This window comes from Pleurodeles waltl, chromosome 6 (genome assembly GCF_031143425.1).
Source record: "Pleurodeles waltl isolate 20211129_DDA chromosome 6, aPleWal1.hap1.20221129, whole genome shotgun sequence".
Classification (NCBI taxonomy): domain Eukaryota; kingdom Metazoa; phylum Chordata; class Amphibia; order Caudata; family Salamandridae; genus Pleurodeles; species Pleurodeles waltl.
The window spans coordinates 1,312,319,019-1,312,338,201 of record NC_090445.1 but is presented as its reverse complement, the minus strand read 5'-3'; positions in this window follow the sequence as shown (position 1 = coordinate 1,312,338,201).

Below are 19,183 nucleotides of genomic sequence, written 5' to 3'. Positions count from 1 at the left end.
CAATTGAAATTGGTAAATGAAGTCACTAGCCTACACATTAGGCCATAAACTATGAGCCATGGGGTCCTGACCAGCAGGATCCCAGTGAGACAGGCAAAAATGTACTGACATACAGGTAAAAACGGGGGCAACATGCCAAGGAAGATGGTACTTTCCTACACCTAACACTAGGAATTGAACTGGTATACTCTTTGTGCATTTTTCAATAAATCCCACACTGGCATCAGTGTGGATATATTGTGCTGAGAAGTTTGATACCAAACTTCCCAGAATTCAATGTAGACATTATGGGACTGTGGAGTTCGTGTTTGACAAACTCCCAGACCATATACTCTTCATGGCTACCCTGCAATTACAATGTCTACGATTTACTTTGACACTGTAGGGGTATAGTGCTCATGCAACTATGCCCTAACCTCTGCTATAGTACACCCTGTCCTAGGGCTGTAAGGCCTGCTAGAGGGATGACTTACCTATGCCACAGGCAGTGGGTTGTGGGCATGGCAATCTGAGGGGAGTGCAATGTCGACAGTCATTTTCTGCCCACCAGTACACACAAGCTGTGAAGCAGTGTGCATGTGCTGAGTGAGGGGTCCCTAGGGTGGTATAATACATGCTGTAGCCCTTAGAGACCTTCCCTGGCCATAGGGCCCTTGGTACCAGGGGTACCAGTTACAAGGGACTTATCTGTGTGCCAGGGCTGTGCCAATTGTAGAAACAAAGATACCGTTTAGGGAAAGAACACTGGTTCTGGGGTCTGGTTAGCAAGGTCCCACCACACTTTCAATCATAACTAGCATCAACAAAAGGCAAAATGTTAGGGGGTAACCATGCAATGAGAGGCATTTTCCTACACATGCCCACAAAGCCCTCCATGACACTGGATCACCCTACCTTAACAGCTCACTAAACTTCCACGTGCCCCAGAGGACCCTCCGATCAGCCCAGCTCTCCCTCGCCGAAGTACCCCGCATCAGGAAATCAAGAACAGGGGGACACTCTTCCTCCCACATCGTAGCCACAGCCTGGAACACCCTACTGCTTCATCTCAGACAAACTATCTCCCTCCTCAACCTCCCAGCGAAGCTGAAGACGTGGCTTTTTGGAGAACTGTGGGAAAGTACCATCTTGTCTGGCATGTTACCCCCATATTTCACTGTATATATGTTGTTTTAGTCTATGTGTCACTGTGAGCCTGCCAGGCAGGGCCCCAGTGCTCAGAAGTATGTGCCCTGTATGTGTTCCCTGTGTGATGCCTAACTGTCTCACTGAGGCTCTGCTAACCAGAACCTCAGTGGTTATGCTCTCTCTGTTTTCCAAAATGGTCACTAACAGGCTAGTGACTAAATTTACCAATTCACATTGGCATACTGGTACACCCATATAATTCCCTACTATATGGTACTGAGGTACCCAGGGTATTGGGGTTCCAGGAGATCCCTATGGCCTGCAGCATTTCTTTTGCCACCCATAGAGAGCTCAGACAATTCTTACACAGGCCTGCCATTGCAGCCTGCGTGAAATAATGTCCACGTTATTTCACAGCCATTTACCACTGCACTTAAGTAACTTATAAGTCACCTATAGGTCTAACCTTCACCTGGTGAAGGTTGGGTGCAAAGTTACTTAGTGTGTGGGCACCCTGGCACTAGCCAAGGTGCCCCCACATCGTTCAGGGCAAATTCCCTGGACTTTGTGAGTGCGGGGACACCATTACACGCGTGCACTGTACATAGGTCACTACCTATGTACAGCGTCACAATGGTAACTCCGATCATGGCCATGTAACATGTCTAAGATCATGGAATTGTCACCCCAAAGCCATTCTGGCATTGGGGGGACAATATCATGATCCCCCGGGTCTCTAGCATAGTACCCGGGTACTGCCAAACTGCCTTTCCGGGGTCTCCACTGCAGCTGCTGCTGCTGCCAACGCCTCAGACTGGTTTCTGCCCTCCTGGGGTCCAGGCAGCCCTGGCCCAGGAAGGCAGAACAAAGGACTTCCTCTGAGAGAGGGTGTAACACCCTCTCCCTTTGTAAATAGGTGTGAGGGCTGGGGAGGAGTAGCCTCCCCCAGCCTCTGGAAATGCTTTGATGGGCACAGATGGTGCCCATCTCTGCATAAGCCAGTCTACACCGGTTCAGAGATCCTCCAGCCCTGCTCTGGTGCGAAACTGGACAAAGGAACGGGGAGTGACCACTCCCATGACTTGCACCTCCCAGGGGAGGGGCCCAGAGCTCCTCCAGTGTGTCCCAGACCTCTGCCATCTTGGAAACAGATGTGTTTGTGGCACATTGGACTGCTCTGAGTGGCCAGTGCCAGCAGGTGACGTCAGAGGCTCCTTCTGATAGGCTTTTACCTCTCTTGGTAGCCAATCCTTCTTCCTTGGTAGCCAAACCTCCTTTTCTGGCTATTTAGGGTCTCTGTTTTGGGGAATTCTTCAGATAACAAATGCAAGAGCTCACCAGAGTTCCTCTGCATCTCCCTCTTCACCTTCTGCCAAAGGATCGACCGCTGACTGCTCAGGACGCTTGCAAAACGGCAACAAAGTAGCAAGACGACTACTAGCAACCTTATCTCGCTTCATCCTGCCGGCTTTCTCGACTGTTTCCAGGTGGTGCATGTTCTGGGGGTAGCCTGCCTCCTCCCTGCACCAGGATCTATGAAGAAATCTCAGTGGGTTGACGGAATCTTCCCCCTGCAACCGCAGGCACCAAAAGACTGCATCACTGGTCCTCTGGGTCCCCTCTCAGCATGACGAGCGTGGTCCCTGGACCTCAGCAACTCTGTCCAAGTGACTCCCACAGTCCAGTGACTCTTCAGTCGAAGTTTGGTGGAGATAAGTCCTTGCCTCCTCATGCTAGACTGCATTGCTGGGTACAGCGTGATTTGCAGCTACTCCGGCTAATGTGCACTCTTCCAGGATTTCCTTCATGCACAGCCAAGCCTGGGTCCCCGACACTCCTTCCTGCAGTGCACAACCTTCTGAGTTGTCCTCCGGTGTCGTGGGACTCCCTTTTGTGACTTTGCATGGACTCTGGTTCACTCTTCTTCCAAGTGCCTGTTCAGGTACTTGTGCAGGAGCTGCCTGCTTCTGTGAGGGCTCCGTGACTTGCTGGGTGCCCCCTCTGTCTCCTCCTCCAAGTGGCAACATCCTGGTCCCTCCTGGGACACAGCAGCACCCAAAAACCTCTACAGCGACCCTTGCAGCTAGCAAGGCTTGTTTGTGGTCTTTCTGTGTGGGAACACCTCTGCAAGCTTCATCGCGACGTGGGACATCCGTCTTCCAAAGCAGAAGTCACTAGCTCTCTTCTTTCTTGCAGAACTCCAAGCTTCTTCCAACCAGTGGCAGCTTCCTTGCACCCTTAGCTGGCATTTCCTGGGCTCCTGCCAACTCTCTACACTGTCGCGACTATTGGACTTGGTCCCCTTGTCTTACAGGTACTCAGGTCCAGAAATCCACTGTTGTTGCACTGCTGGTGTTTGTTCTTCCTGCAGAATCCCCCTATCACGACTTCTGTGCTCTCTGGGGGTAGTAGGTGCACTTTACACCTACCTTTCAGGGTCTTGGGGTAGGCTATTTTTCTAACCCTCACTGTCTTCTTACAGTCCCAGCGAACCTCTACAAGCTCACATAGGTTTGGGGACCATATGTGGTTTGCATTCCACTTTTGGAGTATATGGTTTGTGTTGCCCCTATACCTATGTGCTCCCATTGCAATCTATTGTAACTTTACACTGCTTGCATTACTTTTCTTGCTATTACCTGCATAATTTTGGTTTGTGTACATATATCTTGTGTACATATCTTATCCTCATACTGAGGATACTCACTGAGATACTTTTGGCATATTGTCATAAAAATAAAGTACCTTTATTTTTATTACTTCTGTGTATTGTGTTTTCTTATGATATTGTGCATATGACACCAGTGGTATAGTATGAGCTTTACATGTGTCCTAGTTCAGCCTAAACTGCTTTGCCATAGCTACCTTCTATCAGCCTAAGCTGCTAGAAACACCTCTTCTACACTAATAAGGGATAACTGAAGCAATTCCTCTAAGGACCACTACAGCCCCTGCAGTGGCAAAGGCCCTCCTGGGAATCTTTTCCAGGGTGGGTTGTGTCAGACAGGGGTAGAAACTTTATGTCTGCATACATGAAAGCTATGTGGAAGGAATGTGGTGTATCTTACAAATTCACCACTCCTTATCATCCACAGACTAATGGACTGGTAGAGAGGTTTAATAAAACTCTCAAAGGTATGATAATGGGACTCCCTGAAAAACTCAGGAGGAGATGGGATGTCCTGTTAACTTGCCTCCGTTTTGCTTACAGGGAGGTACCCCAGAAAGGAGTGGGCTTCAGCCCCTTTGAACTCCTTTTTGGACACCATGTAAGAGGTCCACTAATACTTGTGAAGGAGGGTTGGGAACAACCTTTGAAAGCTCCCAAACAGGACATAGTGGACTATGTACTTGGCCTAAGATCCAGAATGGCTAAGTACAGGAAAAAGGCCAGTAAAAACCTTCAGGCCAGCCAAGAGCTCCAGAAGCAATGAAATGACCAGAAGGCTGTTCTGATCCAGTACCAACCAGGACAGAAGGTGTGGGTATTGGAGCCTGTGGCCACAAGAGCACTCCAGGACAAATGGAGTGGACCCCATCTAATTGTTGATAAAAAGGGTGAGGTTACCTATCTGGTAGACCTGGGCACTGCCAGGAGTCCCCTTAGGGTGATTCATGTCAACCGCCTAAAACCCTACTATGACAGGGCTGATCTCACCCTGCTCATGGCAACAGATGAGGGACAGGAAGAAGAGAGTGACCCTCTCCCTGATCTCTTTTCCACCACTGAAAATGATGCTTTAGTGGAGGGAGTAGTTTTGGCAGATTGTCTGACTGCAGAACAGAAAGACAACTGCATAAATCTCCTTGGACAATTTTCTGAACTCTTTTCAACTGTGCCAGGCACCACATCTTGGTGTGAACACACAATTGATACTGGAGACAGCTTGCCTGTCAAAAGTAAAATCTATAGGCAGCCTGACCATGTCAGGGACTGCACAAAACAAGAGGTTCAAAAAATGCTTGATCTAGGAGTGGTTGAACCTTCTGAAAGCCCATGGGCGAGTCCTGTGGTGCTTGTACCAAAGCCTCACTCAAAAGATGGAAAAAGGGAGATGAGGTTTTGTGTAGACTATAGAGGTCTCAATCAGGTAACAAAAACTGATGCTCACCCTATACCCAGGGCAGATGAGCTCATAGATACACTGGCATCTGCCAAGTATCTAAGCACCTTTGATTTGACTGCAGGGTATTGGCAGATCAAATTGGCTGAGGATGCTAAACCTAAAACTGCATTTCCAACTATAGGAGGGCACTACCAATTTACAGTTATGCCCTTTGGTTTGAAAAATGCACCTGCCACTTTTCAGAGGTTGGTGAACACAGTCCTGCAAGGGTTGGAGGCTTTTAGTGCAGCATATCTAGATGATATAGCTGTCTTTAGCTCCACCTGGGATGAACACCTGGTCCACCTTTGGAAAGTTTTGGAGGCCCTGCAAATGGCAGGCCTCACTATCAATGCCTCAAAGTGCCAGATAGGGCAGGGAAAGGTGGTTTATCTGAGACACCTGGTAGGTGGAGAACAGATTGCACCACTGCAGGGGAAAATCCAGACAATCATGGGTTGGGTTCCCCCCACAACACAGACCGAGGTGAGAGCCTTCTTAGGCCTCACTGGGTATTACAGGAGATCCATTAAAAACTATGGCTCCATAGTAGCCCCTCTTAATGATCTCACTAGTAAAAAGATGCGTAAAAAGGTATTGTCGACAGCTAGCTGTCAGAAAGCTTTTGAGGAGCTCAAACAGGCCATGTGCTCTGCACCTGTCCTAAAAAGCCCATGTTACTCCAAGAAATTCATTGTTCAAACTGATGCATCTGAATTAGGGGTAGGGGCAGTCTTATCACAACTGAATTCTGAGGGCCAGGATCAACCAGTTGCTTTTATCAGCAGAAGGTTAACCCCTAGAGAAAAGCGTTGTTCTGCCATAGAGAGGGAGGCCTTTGCTGTGGTCTGGGCATTGAAGAAGTTGAGGCCATACCTGTTTGGCACTCACTTTATTGTTCAGACAGACCACAAACCTCTACTTTGGCTAAAACAAATGAAAGTTGAAAACCCTAAATTGTTGAGGTGGTCCATATCTCTACAGGGAATGGACTATACAGTGGAACATAGACCTGGGAGTACCAACTCCAATGCAGATGGACTCTCCAGATATTTCCACTTAGACAATGAAGACTCTTCAGGTCATGGCTAGTCTTATTGTCCTTCGTTTGGGGGGGGTTGTGTAGGAAAGTACCACCTTGCCTGGGATGTTACCCCCATATTTCACTGTATGTATGTTGTTTTAGTCTATGTGTCACTGGGAGCCTGCCAGGCAGGGCCCCAGTGCTCATAAGTATGTGCCCTGTATGTGTTCCCTGTGTGGCGCCTAATTGTCTCACTGAGGCTCTGCTAACCAGAATCTCAATGGTTATGCTCTCTCTGCTTTCCAAATTTGTCACTAACAGGCTAGTGACTAAATTTACCAATTCACATTGGCATACTGGTACACCCATATAATTCCCTGGTATATGGTACTGAGGTACCCAGGGTATTGGGGTTCCAGGAGATCCCTATGGGCTGCAGCATTTATTTTGCCACCCATAGGGAGCGCAGACAATTCTTACACAGGCCTGCTATTGCAGCCTGCGTGAATTAACATCCATGTTATTTCACAGCCATTTACCACTGCACTTAAGTGACTTATAAGTCACCTATATGTCTAACCTTCACCTGGTGAAGGTTGGGTGCAAAGTTACTTAGTGTGTGGGCACACTGGCACTAGCCAAGGTGCTCCCATATCGTTCAGGGCAAATTCCCCGGACTTTGTGAGTGCGGGGACACTATTACACGCGTGCACTGTACATAGGTCACTCCCTATGTACAGCGTCACAATGGTAACTCCGACCATGGCCATGTAACATGTCTAAGATCATGGAATTGTCCCCCCAATGCCATCCTGGCATTGGGGGGACAATTCCATGATCCCCCGGGTCTCTAGCATAGTACCCGGGTACTGCCAAACTGCCTTTCCGGGGTCTCCACTGCAGCTGCTGCTGCTGCCAACCCCTCAGACAGGTTTCTGCCCTCCTGGGGTCCAGGCAGCCCTGGCCCAGGAAGTCAGAAACATAGGACTTCCTCTGAGAGAGGGTGTAACACCCTCTCCCTTTGGAAATAGGTGTGAGGGCTGGGGAGGAATAGCCTCCTCCAGCCTCTGGAAATGCTTTGATGGGCACAGATGGTGCCCATCTCTTCAAAAGCCAGTCTACACTGGTTCAGGGATCCCCCAGCCCTGCTCTGGTGCGAAACTGGACAAAGGAAAGGGGAGTGACCACTTCCCTGACCTGCATCTCCCAGGGGAGGTGCTTAGAGCTCCTCCAGTGTGTCCCAGACCTCTGCCATCTTGGAAACAGAGGTGTTAGTGGCACGCTGGACTGCTCTGATTGGCCAGTGCCAGCAGGTGATGTCAGAGGCTCCTTCTGATAGGCTCTTACCTCTCTTGGTAGCCAATCCTTCTTCCTTGGTAAACAAACCTCCTTTTCTGGCCATTTAGGGTATCTGCTTTGGGGAATTCTTCGCATAACGAATACAAGAGCTCACCAGAGTTCCTCTGCATTTCCCTCTTCACCTTCTGCCAAAGGATCGACCGCTGACTGCTCAAGACGCCTGCAAAACCGCAACAAAGTAGCAAGACGACTACTAGCAACCTTGTATCTCTTCATCCTGCTGGCTTTCTCGACTGTTTCCAGGTGGTGCATGTTCTGGGGGTAGCCTGCCTCATCCCTGCACCAGGAGCTCTGAAGAAATCTCCCGTGGGTCTACGGAATCTTCCCCCTGCAACTGCAGGCACCAAAAGACTGCATCACTGGTCATCTGGGTCCCCTCTCAGCACAACGAGTGTGGTCCCTGGAACTCAGCAACTCTGTCCAAGTGACTCCCACAGTCCAGTGACTCTTCAGTCCAAGTTTGGTGGAGGTAGGTCCTTGCCTCCCCACGCTAGACTGCATTGCTGGGTACAGCGTGATTTGCAGCTGCTCCGGCTCCGTGCACTCTTCCAGGATTTCCTTCGTGCACAGCCAAGCCTGGGTCCCCGACACTCCTTCCTGCAGTGCACAACCTTCTGAGTTGTCCTCTGGCATCGTGGGACTCCCTTTTGTGACTTCGCGTGGACTCGGGTTCACTCTTTTTGCAAGTGCCTGTTCAGGTACTTCTGCTGGTGCTGCCTAATTCTGTGAGGGCTCCCTGACTTGCTGGGTGCCCCCTCTGTCTCCTCCTCCAAGTGGCGACATGCTGGTCCCTCCTTGGCCACAGCAGCACCCAAAAACCTCTATTGTGACCCTACCAGCTATCAAGGCTTGTTTGCAGTCTTTCTGCGTGGGAATACCTCTGCAAGCTTCATCGCGACATGGGACATCCGTCTTCCAAAGGAGAAGTCCCTATCTGAACTCCGAGCTTCTTCCAACCGGTGGCAGCTTCCTTGCATCCTCAGCTTGCATTTCCTGGGCTCCTGCCCACTCTGGACACTGTCGCGAATACTGGACTTGGTCCCCTTGTCTTACAGGTACTCAGGTCCGGAAATCCACTGTTGTTGCATTGCTGGTGTTTGTTCTTCCTGCAGAATCCCCCTATCACGACTTTTGTGCTCTCTGGGGGTAGTATGTCGCACTTTACACCTACCTTTCAGGGCCTTGGGGTGGGCTATTTTTCTAACCCTCACTGTTTTCTTACAGTCCCAGCGACCCTCTACAAGCTCACATAGGTTGGGGTCCATTCGTGGTTCGCATTCCACTTTTGGAGTATATTGTTTGTGTTGCCCCTATACCTATGTGCTCCCATTGCAATCTATTGTAACTTTACACTGATTGCATTACTTTTCTTGCTATTACCTGCATAATTTTGGTTTGTGTACATATATCTTGTGTGTATATCTTATCCTCATACTGAGGGTACTCACTGAGATACTTTTGGCATATTGTCATAAAAATAAAGTACCTTTATTTTTAGTACTTCTGTGTATTGTGTTTTCTTATGATATTGTGCATATGACACCAGTGGTATAGTAGGAGCTTTACATGTCTCCTAGTTCAGCCTAAACTGCTTTGCCATAGCTACCTTCTATCAGCCTAAGCTGCTAGAAACACCTATTCTACACGAATAAGGGATAACTGGACCTGGCACAAGGTGTAAGTACCTCTGGTACCCATCACAAGCCAGGCCAGCCTCCTACAAGAACCACATCACTGATGGTAGCTGAGTAACCCCCACCCCCAGCGCCTTGAGACCCTTAAGGGTGAGTAGCTGACCTATATAAGCAATGCCTGATTGATTGATTGACCTACTCGGGTTGTGTTCAGAGCGAGGCTCCCCCAAGCAAAAGCTCCCTTGTCTGCTCTGACCCAACGTGGCTCAGTGCCTATGACATCAGTGCTTGCCAGCAGCGGCATAGTCCCAAAGGGGCACCCAGACACTACACGACCCTGTGTCAAGCTCACCTGGGGGGCCACCGGCATTTCCAATACTTCTGCCAGTATTCCGATCGTAACAGCATAGCCCAGGTAAGAGAAGTGCAGAATGTCTCTTATTCCAGTTTGTAATTGTAACTGTAATTCACTGAAAAAAACAATGATTACAGAAATGTTAAAGTTAGGTTCTGGATTTACTCGTACAAAACCATAGAAATTCAGCAGTTATAGTTATAGTTCTTTCAAGTAATTAAAACTCATGCCCTAAGGGAACTATAACTTGCACCTTCACCATCCACAGCTAATTCTACAGCTAATTACTCCACAAATTATGACATTGATGAGATCTTGTATGGCATGTGTAAGACCCTATTTTGTTTGATTTATTAGAATATAATCTTGCTCTGTCTATAACGGTCTAAGCCACATACATGGTTCACCTGAAAACGGTCTTACTAGTTAGTTCACTAGAGGTAAAGTCGCCAGAGTGGGCAACAGAAATGGTTCGAAGTCCATGTTTACTTTTCAGTGCACTGCTATAATAAGACGTATTAATGTCAAGCTTCCACGTGTTAATGAAATACTTTTATTTTTATTTTGAAGATACTTTATCATATTTTATGTGATGTTTCTTGTATACTTTATAAGGTAAACATTTTCAGGGTTCGTGTAGTGCCTGGTTTTTTAAGAGCCAAGCCAGACCACTGGCTCGGCTCGCCCTGATTATTTGCTGCCTCGCCCTCCTCTGTTCATGACCCATTAGGGCTAGACCTGTGCAATTTTTCAAGATTCCCTGCCCTACATATGTAAGAACTGGCAACATGGTTGTTGAGGTTTCATCATCAGCACAAGTTTAAAATGCTGAGACAGCTGATGTGATTGTCCTTAGCGCTCGCTCGATGCGTTTGCCATCTGTCTATTCGCTTAGCTTTCAGGATTATCATAAGAAGGGCTTTGATGGTTCCCCGCTCCCACAGGACCCCGCATCTCACGCCAGCTCACAACAGAAGATCAGAAAGTTAATGGCTTGCAACAAATCTAGGAAAAGAATGCCTAGACGTGTTGTTGTGACTTCAAATATTCTAAAGAGTGTTTTGCAGGGCCTGGTGATGCAAATTTCGGGGAGCTTTTCTCTCCAGAGTTACGCTGCAGTGGTTCACGGCCACTTTTTTTTCTTCAAAAATACTATTGCACAATTGCACCCGGTGAGATTCTTTAATATGCACGTTTTGTACACAAGCTTATATTGACCTTTATCAGCATAGCTTTGTGAGGGATTCATTAATGGAGTAGCATAGGGCAGTAAATGACAGTGCTTAAATGCATTGCCCAGACCTAGGTCCTGTGTAAATTGTGTCACCAGAACCAAGCTTTACCTGGCTGAAGAGCCCTAACTAGGGTGCAACTTGTCCTGGGTTTCTGTTTCAGGGAGGACAAGGTCTGGCAGTTCAGACTGGACTGTTCCTTTGGAGCAAGAAGTGATTTGTGTGTTGTACAAAATAGCAATGGACTGGGTTGTTGCACCTGAGTAATTATCAGTGGCTAATTGAGTCAAGTATTCCACCCATCACTTTTTTGTCTACCTTAAAGTGGGGTGGCAGAGCAGTGTCACTGATTCATCAATGGAGTAACTTGGGGAATTGCTTGTTGCTGTTGTGGTGCATTGGCGGCAGAACTACATGGGGTTCTCAGGCGTTATACTGCAAGAGTACCATCTATGAGGACCTAGACGGAGTTGTCTGTAGGTCTTAACATTTCTTGGCATGGGAAATAAGGATTGTGGGTCAAAGTAATACAATAGCTGTAGTACTCTAGGTTACACTTTGCTGCTTTTCATGATCAAAGTATAGAAGGGTAATGGACTTTATTGATGCAGGTGAGAAGATAACTGAGGCGCATAAGCACAGTAGGCAGCACAGTATTCTTTGTGTCATAGGTCTGGCATAGGAATGGTGGTACAGTTTGGGATTGGGGTGCAGTAACTTTGTGGACTCACGTCAGCTGTGTGAACCAGTGTAGGTGAGGTCAGTGTAGACAGCTGCCTTATGATTATGATGCAAACACATATGACGGCAAGACAGAAAGACTGCAACAAATGATCTTTCTGTTAAGGGAAGGGGAACTCCCTAAAGGAAAAATATTATTTTGATTGGTGCTTTGAAAAACCTTGAACTATTGCTCCTCTACATTCCAGCCTTGATGATGGAGAGTCATGTGGGTGTCAGGAATAAGTTTGTAGGAGATGGCCAGAACTTATATGAGCCCTGCAGTAGAGAGCAAAGAGATAAAAGTGGGATAGTACCAGGAATAGTCGTACGTGGAAGGTGTACAAGAGTGCTAGAAGTAAATGTGCAGGAACAAGACAGTGGCTTCAGGGAGTGATGCAGGTGATGGGGAGAAGACCAGGGGACATAGAAAGGGGGAATATGGTCCCTGAAGACAAAAGCTGAAGGATAAAGTTATGTACAAACAATTTAAAAATCCACACTATATTCTGCAAAAAGTTAGTTGTAGGGGTGCAACTAAGGCCCAGATTTAAGAGAGCCTAGCACCACTTTAGTGCCGCCTTAGCTTCATTTTTTTTACGCCAAGGCGGAGCTAAGGTGGCCTTTCCCTGTGCCATATTTACAAGGTGGCACAATGCATGCATTGCACCACTTTGTAAACTTTTGCGATACATTAAGCCAGGCAAAATGTTTGTAAAGAGGGCATTCCCCCGTTACGAGGGCCAATAAAATGGCACACAGAAATCTAAGAGATTTCTTTGTGTCGTTTTGTTTTGACACTTTTAATGCGTGCTCACAGCAGATGTTAAAACGGGGCACATCATTGATAACAATTGGCCCCTATGTACTGTACTGAATGTTACATTAATAGCGTGAAAACCTTTTATGCTATTAGCCCCTTCCCTGCACCATGGTGTGCAGTATCTTAGATACGGTGCACAAATGGTGGACGTAGGGGGCTGCTAAGGAGCGCCACTTTCCTTAAATCTGCCCTAACTATCTAAATCTAGATAACAATGCTAAATCTATGCAAGCCTGTTATTTGATGACCACGGAGCCTGGGCAGAGAAGGATCAGATCATACCAAGGAATCAGTGTGGCTTCAGAGACAAATGTAGTATTACCTCAAATCTAATGGCTCTGGGTCTTTTGTCTGACAAAGCTTTCAGAGGCAAACGGGAGCTCCATTCCTGTTTTGTGGACTTCAAAGCTGCCTTTGATACTATCCCAAGAGGCCCTCTTTGGTGTAAACTACAGAGCTGGAGGTTGCCATTTCTATGCGCAATAGAACAGCTGTATACCAATACTTGGGTGTGGATTAAGGTAGGAGATGGATCACTCATTTCAAGAAAGATATTTACCAAATCTATGTTGAAGCAAGGCTTTGTACTCACCCCCATGCTTTTTAATCTTTACATAGCTGATATGTCAAAGCTCCTGGATGAGGAAAACTGCCACCAGCCCAAATTGGGTAATCATCGTATGACCCACCTGCTTTATGCTGATGACCTTGTCCTCCTTAGGCAAAGATTGGCCTGCAGTGGCCGCTCATCGCTCTAAGTGCCTACACTTCCAGGTAAGGACTGGAAATCAAACAAACAAACACTATGATAGTTAAATTTGGCTTGAAAACATCTTGTCATAGCAGGTGGCAACTTAATGGAGCTCACCTCTGCCATAGCAACACCTATAAATATTTGGGCATTCTTTTGGACAGTAAAGGATCGCTTGTCCCTCACATGCGTGCTTTAAACAATAAATGCTCCAGCTTAAAGGCTCTATAATCAGTAGCCACAACTAATCTACAAGGACCAATCTTGGCCCGCCCACCTCTAGGTTATGAAAGCAAAGGTTGTTCCTGTACTAATTTAGGGAAGTTAAATAATCCTGGGCAGGCAGGCTAGGCTAATAGACAAATTGATCATCAGAATCTATAAAACCGTCCTCCGGCTACCAAAGAGAACCTAATCAGCCCAAGTGAGACTTGAATTTGATATCACAAAATAGAGGTAGCCATGTTCTCAAGTTCTGCCACAGGCTTTGTTCCGCACCTGAGGAGTCAATGCATGGCCTAATGTAGTGCAAACTAGAGGGCACTTGTCTAACTTCATCTTACAGGCAGCACCTTGACAAAAAAACACTGAATTTTCACTGACAGGCTCTTGGAACAATAGAATCACTGTATTGTAATCATAGCATGTCCACTTTGCTGTTCATTCTACATCGCTACCTCATGACCACTTGTTTGTTTTATTAATGTGTGGTTAGATGGCCGTACATGGGCTGGTAGCTTGAAGCCTTTTGCAAGCCTTGCTTATTGCACTTTAGTTGCTCAGCGTTAGTAGAGATTCCCCGTACTTGGCCCATCAAGGTCACAAACATATTTTGCACACCGCTCTAATCAATGCTGATTGCACTTTAGCACCTTACTGCTTGCGGAGACTACTTCTACTTGGCACTCTATGTTCACAAGCACATTTTGCGCATTGCTATTAAACATTCAGGGGCATATTTATACTCTGTTTGCACAGAATTAGCATCATTTTTTTAAACTCTAATTCAGTGCAAAACTAACTCCATATTCATACTTTGGCACTACATGTAGGAAAGTACCATCTTGCCTGGCATGTTACCCCCATTTTTACTTGTGTGTCTGTTTATTTTTGCCTGTCTCACTGGGATCCTGCTAGCCAGGACCCCAGTGCTCATAGTGTATGCCCTGTATGTGTTCCTTGTGTGGTGCCTAACTGTATCACTGAGGCTCTGCTAACCAGAACCTCAGTGTTCATGCTCTCTCTGCTTTCTAAAAAATGTCACTGCAGGCTAGTAACTAATTTTACCAATTTTCATTGGCACACTGGTACACCCATATAAATCCCTTGTATATGGTACTTAGGTACCCAGGGTTTTGGGGTTCCAGGAGTTCCCTATGGGCTGCAGCGTTTCTTTTGCCACCAATAGGGAGCTCAGACAATTCTTACACAGGCCTGCCACTGCAGCCTGAGTGAAATAACGTCCACGTTATTTCACAGCCATTTTTCACTGCACTTAAGTAACTTATAAGTCACCTATCTGTCTAACACTCACTTGGTGAGGGTTGAATGCCAAGTTACTTAGTGTGTGGTTACCCTGGCACTAGCCAAGGTGCCCCCACATCGTTCAGGGCGAATTCCGTAGACTTTGTGAGTGCGGGGACACCATTACACGTGTGCACTGCACATAGGTCATTACCTATGTGTAGCGTCACCATGGTAACTCCGAACATGGCCATGTAACATGTCTAAGATCATGGAATTGTCACCCCAATACCATTCTGGTATTGGGGGGACAATTCCATGATCCCCCGGGTCTCTAGCACAGAACCCGGGTGCCGCCAAACTGCCTTTCCGGGGTTTCCACTGCAGTTGCTGCCAACCCCTCAGACAGGATTCTGCCCTCCTGGGGTCTGGGCAGCCCCGGCCCAGGAAGGCTGAACAAAAGATTTCCTCTGAGAGAGGGTGTTACACCCTCTCCCTTTGGAAATAGGTGTGAAGGGCTGGGGAGGAGTAGCATCCCCCAGCCTCTGGAAATGCTTTGATTGGCACAGATGGTGCCCATCTCTGCATAAGCCAGTCTACACCGGTTCAGGGATCCCCCAGCCCTGCTATGGCACGAAACTGGACAAAGGAAAGGGGAGGGACCACTCCCCTGACCAGTACCTCCCAATGGGAGGTGCCCAGAGCTCCTCCAGTGTGTCCCAGACCTCTTCCATCTTGGATTCAGAGGTGTTGGGGGAACACTGGACTGCTTTGAGTGGCCAGTGCCAGCAGGTGAAGTCAGAGAATCCTCTGATAGGCTCTTACCTCTCTTGGTAGCAAACCTCCTTTCTTGGTAGCCAAACCTCATTTTCTGGCTATTTAGGATTTCTCCTCTGGGGTATTCTTCAGATAACGAACCGCAAGAGCTCACCAGAGTTCCTCTGCACTTCCCTCTTCGACTTCTGCCAAGGATCGTGTGAGAAAGTAGCCTCTTTCTAGCCTTGTTACCCCCACGTTTGACCTGTTTGTGAGTATATGTCATGGTGTTTTCACTGTCTCATTGGTATCCTGCTAGCCAGGGCCCAGTGCTCATAGTGAAAACCCTATGTTGTAAGTGTGGTTGTTATGTGTCACTGGGATCCTGCTAGCCAGGACCCCAGTGCTCATAAGTTTGTGGCCTATATGTATGTGTTCCCTGTGTGATGCCTAACTGTCTCACTGAGGCTCTGCTAACCAGAACCTCAGTGGATATGCTCTCTCTGCTTTCTAAATTTGTCACTAACAGGCTAGTGACTAAATTTACCAATTCACATTGACATACTGGTACACCCATATAATTCTCTAGTACATGGTACTGGGGTACCCAGGGTAGTGGGGTTCCAGGAGATCCCTATGGGCTGCAGCATTTCTTTTGCCACCCATAGGGAGCTCAGACAATTCTTACACAGGCCTGCCACTGCAGCCTGCGTGAGTCCGAAACTGGACAAAGGAAAGGGGAGTGACCACTCTCCTGACCTGCACCTCCCAGGGGACGTGACCAGAGCTCCTCCAGTGTGTCCCAGACCTCTGCCATCTTGGAAACAGAGGTGTCAGTGGCACACTGGGCTGCTCTGAGTGGCCAGTGCCAGCAGGTGACGTCAGAGGCTCCTTCTGATAGGCTCTTATCTCTCTTAGTAGCCAATCCTCCTTCCTAGGTAGCCAAACCTCCTTTTCTGGCTATTTAGGGTCTCTGCTTTGGGGAATTCTTTAGATAACGAATGCAAGAGCTCACCAGAGTTCCTCTGCATCTCCCTCTTCACCTTCTGCCAAAGGATCGACCGCTGACTGCTCAGGATGCCTGCAAAACCGCAACAAAGTAGCAAGACGACTACTAGCAACCTTGTATCGCTTTATCCTGCCGGCTTTCTCGACTGTTTCCAGGTGGTGCATGCTCTGGGGGTAGCCTGCCTCCTCCCCGCACCAGGAGCTCTAAAGAAATCTCCCGTGGGTCGATGGAATCTTCCCCCTGCAACCGCAGGCACCAAAAGACTGCATCACTGGTCCTCTGGGTCCCCTCTCAGCTCGACGAGCGTGGTCCCTGGAACTCAGCAACTCTGTCCAAGTGACTCCCACAGTCCAGTGACTCTTCAGTCCAAGTTTGGTGGAGGTAAGTCCTTGCCTCCCCACGCTGGACTGCATTGCTGGGTACCACGTGATTTGCAGCTGCTCCGGCTCCTGTGCACTCTTCCAGGATTTCCTTCATGCACAGCCAAGCCTGGGTCCCCAACACTCTAACCTGCAGTGCACAACCTTCTAAGTGTCCTCCAGCGTCGTGGGACTCCTTTTTGTGACTTTGTGTGGACTCCAGTTCATTCTTCTTCTAAGTGCCTGTTCAGGTACTTCTGCGGGTGCTGCCTGCTTTTGTGAGGGCTCCCTAACTTGCTGGGTTCCCCCTCAGTCTCCTCCTCCAAGTGGCGACATCCTGGTCTCTCCTGGGCCACAGCAGCACCCAAAAACCTCTACCACGACCCTTGCAGCTAGCAAGTTTTGTTTGCGGTCTTTCTGCGTGGGAACACATCTGCAAGCTTCATCGCGACGTGGGATATCCATCCTCCAAAGGAGAAGTTCCTAGTCCTCTTCTTTCTTGCAGAACTCCAAGCTTCTTCCAACAGGTGGCAGCTACCTTGTACCCTCAGCTGGCATTTCCTGGGCTCCTGCCCACTCTTGACACTGTCACGACTATTGGAGTTGGTCCCCTTGTCTTACAGGTACCCAGGTCCGGAAATCCACTGTTGTTGCATTGCTGGTGTTTGTTCTTCCTGCAGAATCCCCCTATCAAGACTTCTGTGCTCTCTGGGGGTAGTAGGTCGCACTTTACACCTACCTTTCTGGGTCTTGGGGTGGGCTATTTTTCTAACCCTCACTGTTTTCTTACAGTCCCAGCGACTCTCTACAAGCTTCCATAGGTTTGGGGTCCATTCGTGGTTCGCATTCCACTTTTGGAGTATATGCTTGTGTTGCCCCTATACCTATGTGCTCCTATTGCAATCTACTGTAATTTTACACTGCTTGCATTACTTTTCTTGCTATCACCTGCATAATTCTGGTTTCTGTACATATATCTTGTGTATATAACTTATCATCATACTGAGGGTACTCACTGAGATACTTTTGGCATATTGTCATAAAAATAAAGTACCTTTATTTTTAGTACTTCTGTGCATTGTTTTCCTATGATATTGTGCATATGACACCAGTGGTATAATAGGAGCTTTGCATGTCTCCTAGTTCAGCCTTAGCTGCTTTGCCATAGCGACCTTCTATCAGCCTAAGCTGCTAGAAACACCTCTTCTACACTAATAAGGGATAACTGGACCTGGCACAAGGTGTAAGTACCTCTGGTACCCACTACAAGCCAGGCCAGCCTCCTACAGATCGACCGCTGAGTGATCCAGGACACCTGCAAAACGCAACAAAGTAGCAAGATGACTGCCAGCAACATTGTAGCGCCTCATCCTGCCGGCTTTCTCTACTGTTTCCTGGTGGTGCATGCTCTGAGGGCTGTCTGCTTTCACCCTGCACTGGAAGCCAAGAAGAAATCTCATGTGGGTCGACGGAATCTTTCCCTTGCTAATGCAGGCACCAACAGACTGCATCACCGGTCCTCTGGGTCCCCTCTCATCCTGACGAGCGTGGTCCCTCGAACACAGGAACTAGATCCAAGTGACCCCCACAGTCCAGTGATCTTTCAGTCCAAGTTTGGTGGAGGTAAGTCCTTGTCTCCCCACGCTAGACTGCAAACCTGTGTACTGCGTGATTTGCAGCTCCTCCGGCTTCTGTGCACTTCTCCAAGGATTCCTTTGTGTACAGCCTATCCTGGGTCCCCAGCACTCCATCCTGCAGTGCTCAACCCTCTGAGTTGGACTCCGACGTCGTGGGACCCTCCTTTTGTGACTCCGGTTCACAAATCTTCTAAGTGCCTGCTCTGGTCCTTCTGCGGGTGCTGCCCTACTTCTGCAGGTGCTCTCTGAGTTGCTGAGCACCCCCCGTCTCCTCTTCCAAGAGGCGACATCCTGGTTCTTCCTGGTCCCCAGCAGCACCCAAAAACCTCTACTGCAAACCCTTGCAGCTAGCAAGGCTTGTTTGCAGTATTTCTGCATGGAAACACATCTGCAACATTCAGCACGCCGTGCGACATCTTCCTTCCAAAGGAGAAGTTCCTAGCCCTTTTCGTTGTTGCAGGATCTTTGGCTTCTTCCACCTGGAGGCAGCCCTTTTGCGCCTTCATCCGGGGTTTCCTGGGCTCCTGTCCCCCCTGGACACTTTTGTGACTCTTGGACTTGGTCCCCTTCCTTTACAGGCCCTCAGGTCCAGGAATCCGTCTTCAGTGTTTTGCTGGTGCTTGTGGTTCTTGCAGAATCCCCCTATCGCGACTATTGTGTCTTTCTGGGGTAGTAGGGTAACTTTACTCCTACTTTCTAGGGTCTTGGGGTGGGGTATTTTGGACACCCTTATTGTTTTCTCACAGTCCCAGTGACCCTCTACAATCTCCCATAGGTCTGGGGTCCATTCGTGATTCGCATTCCACTTTTGGAGTATATGGTTTGT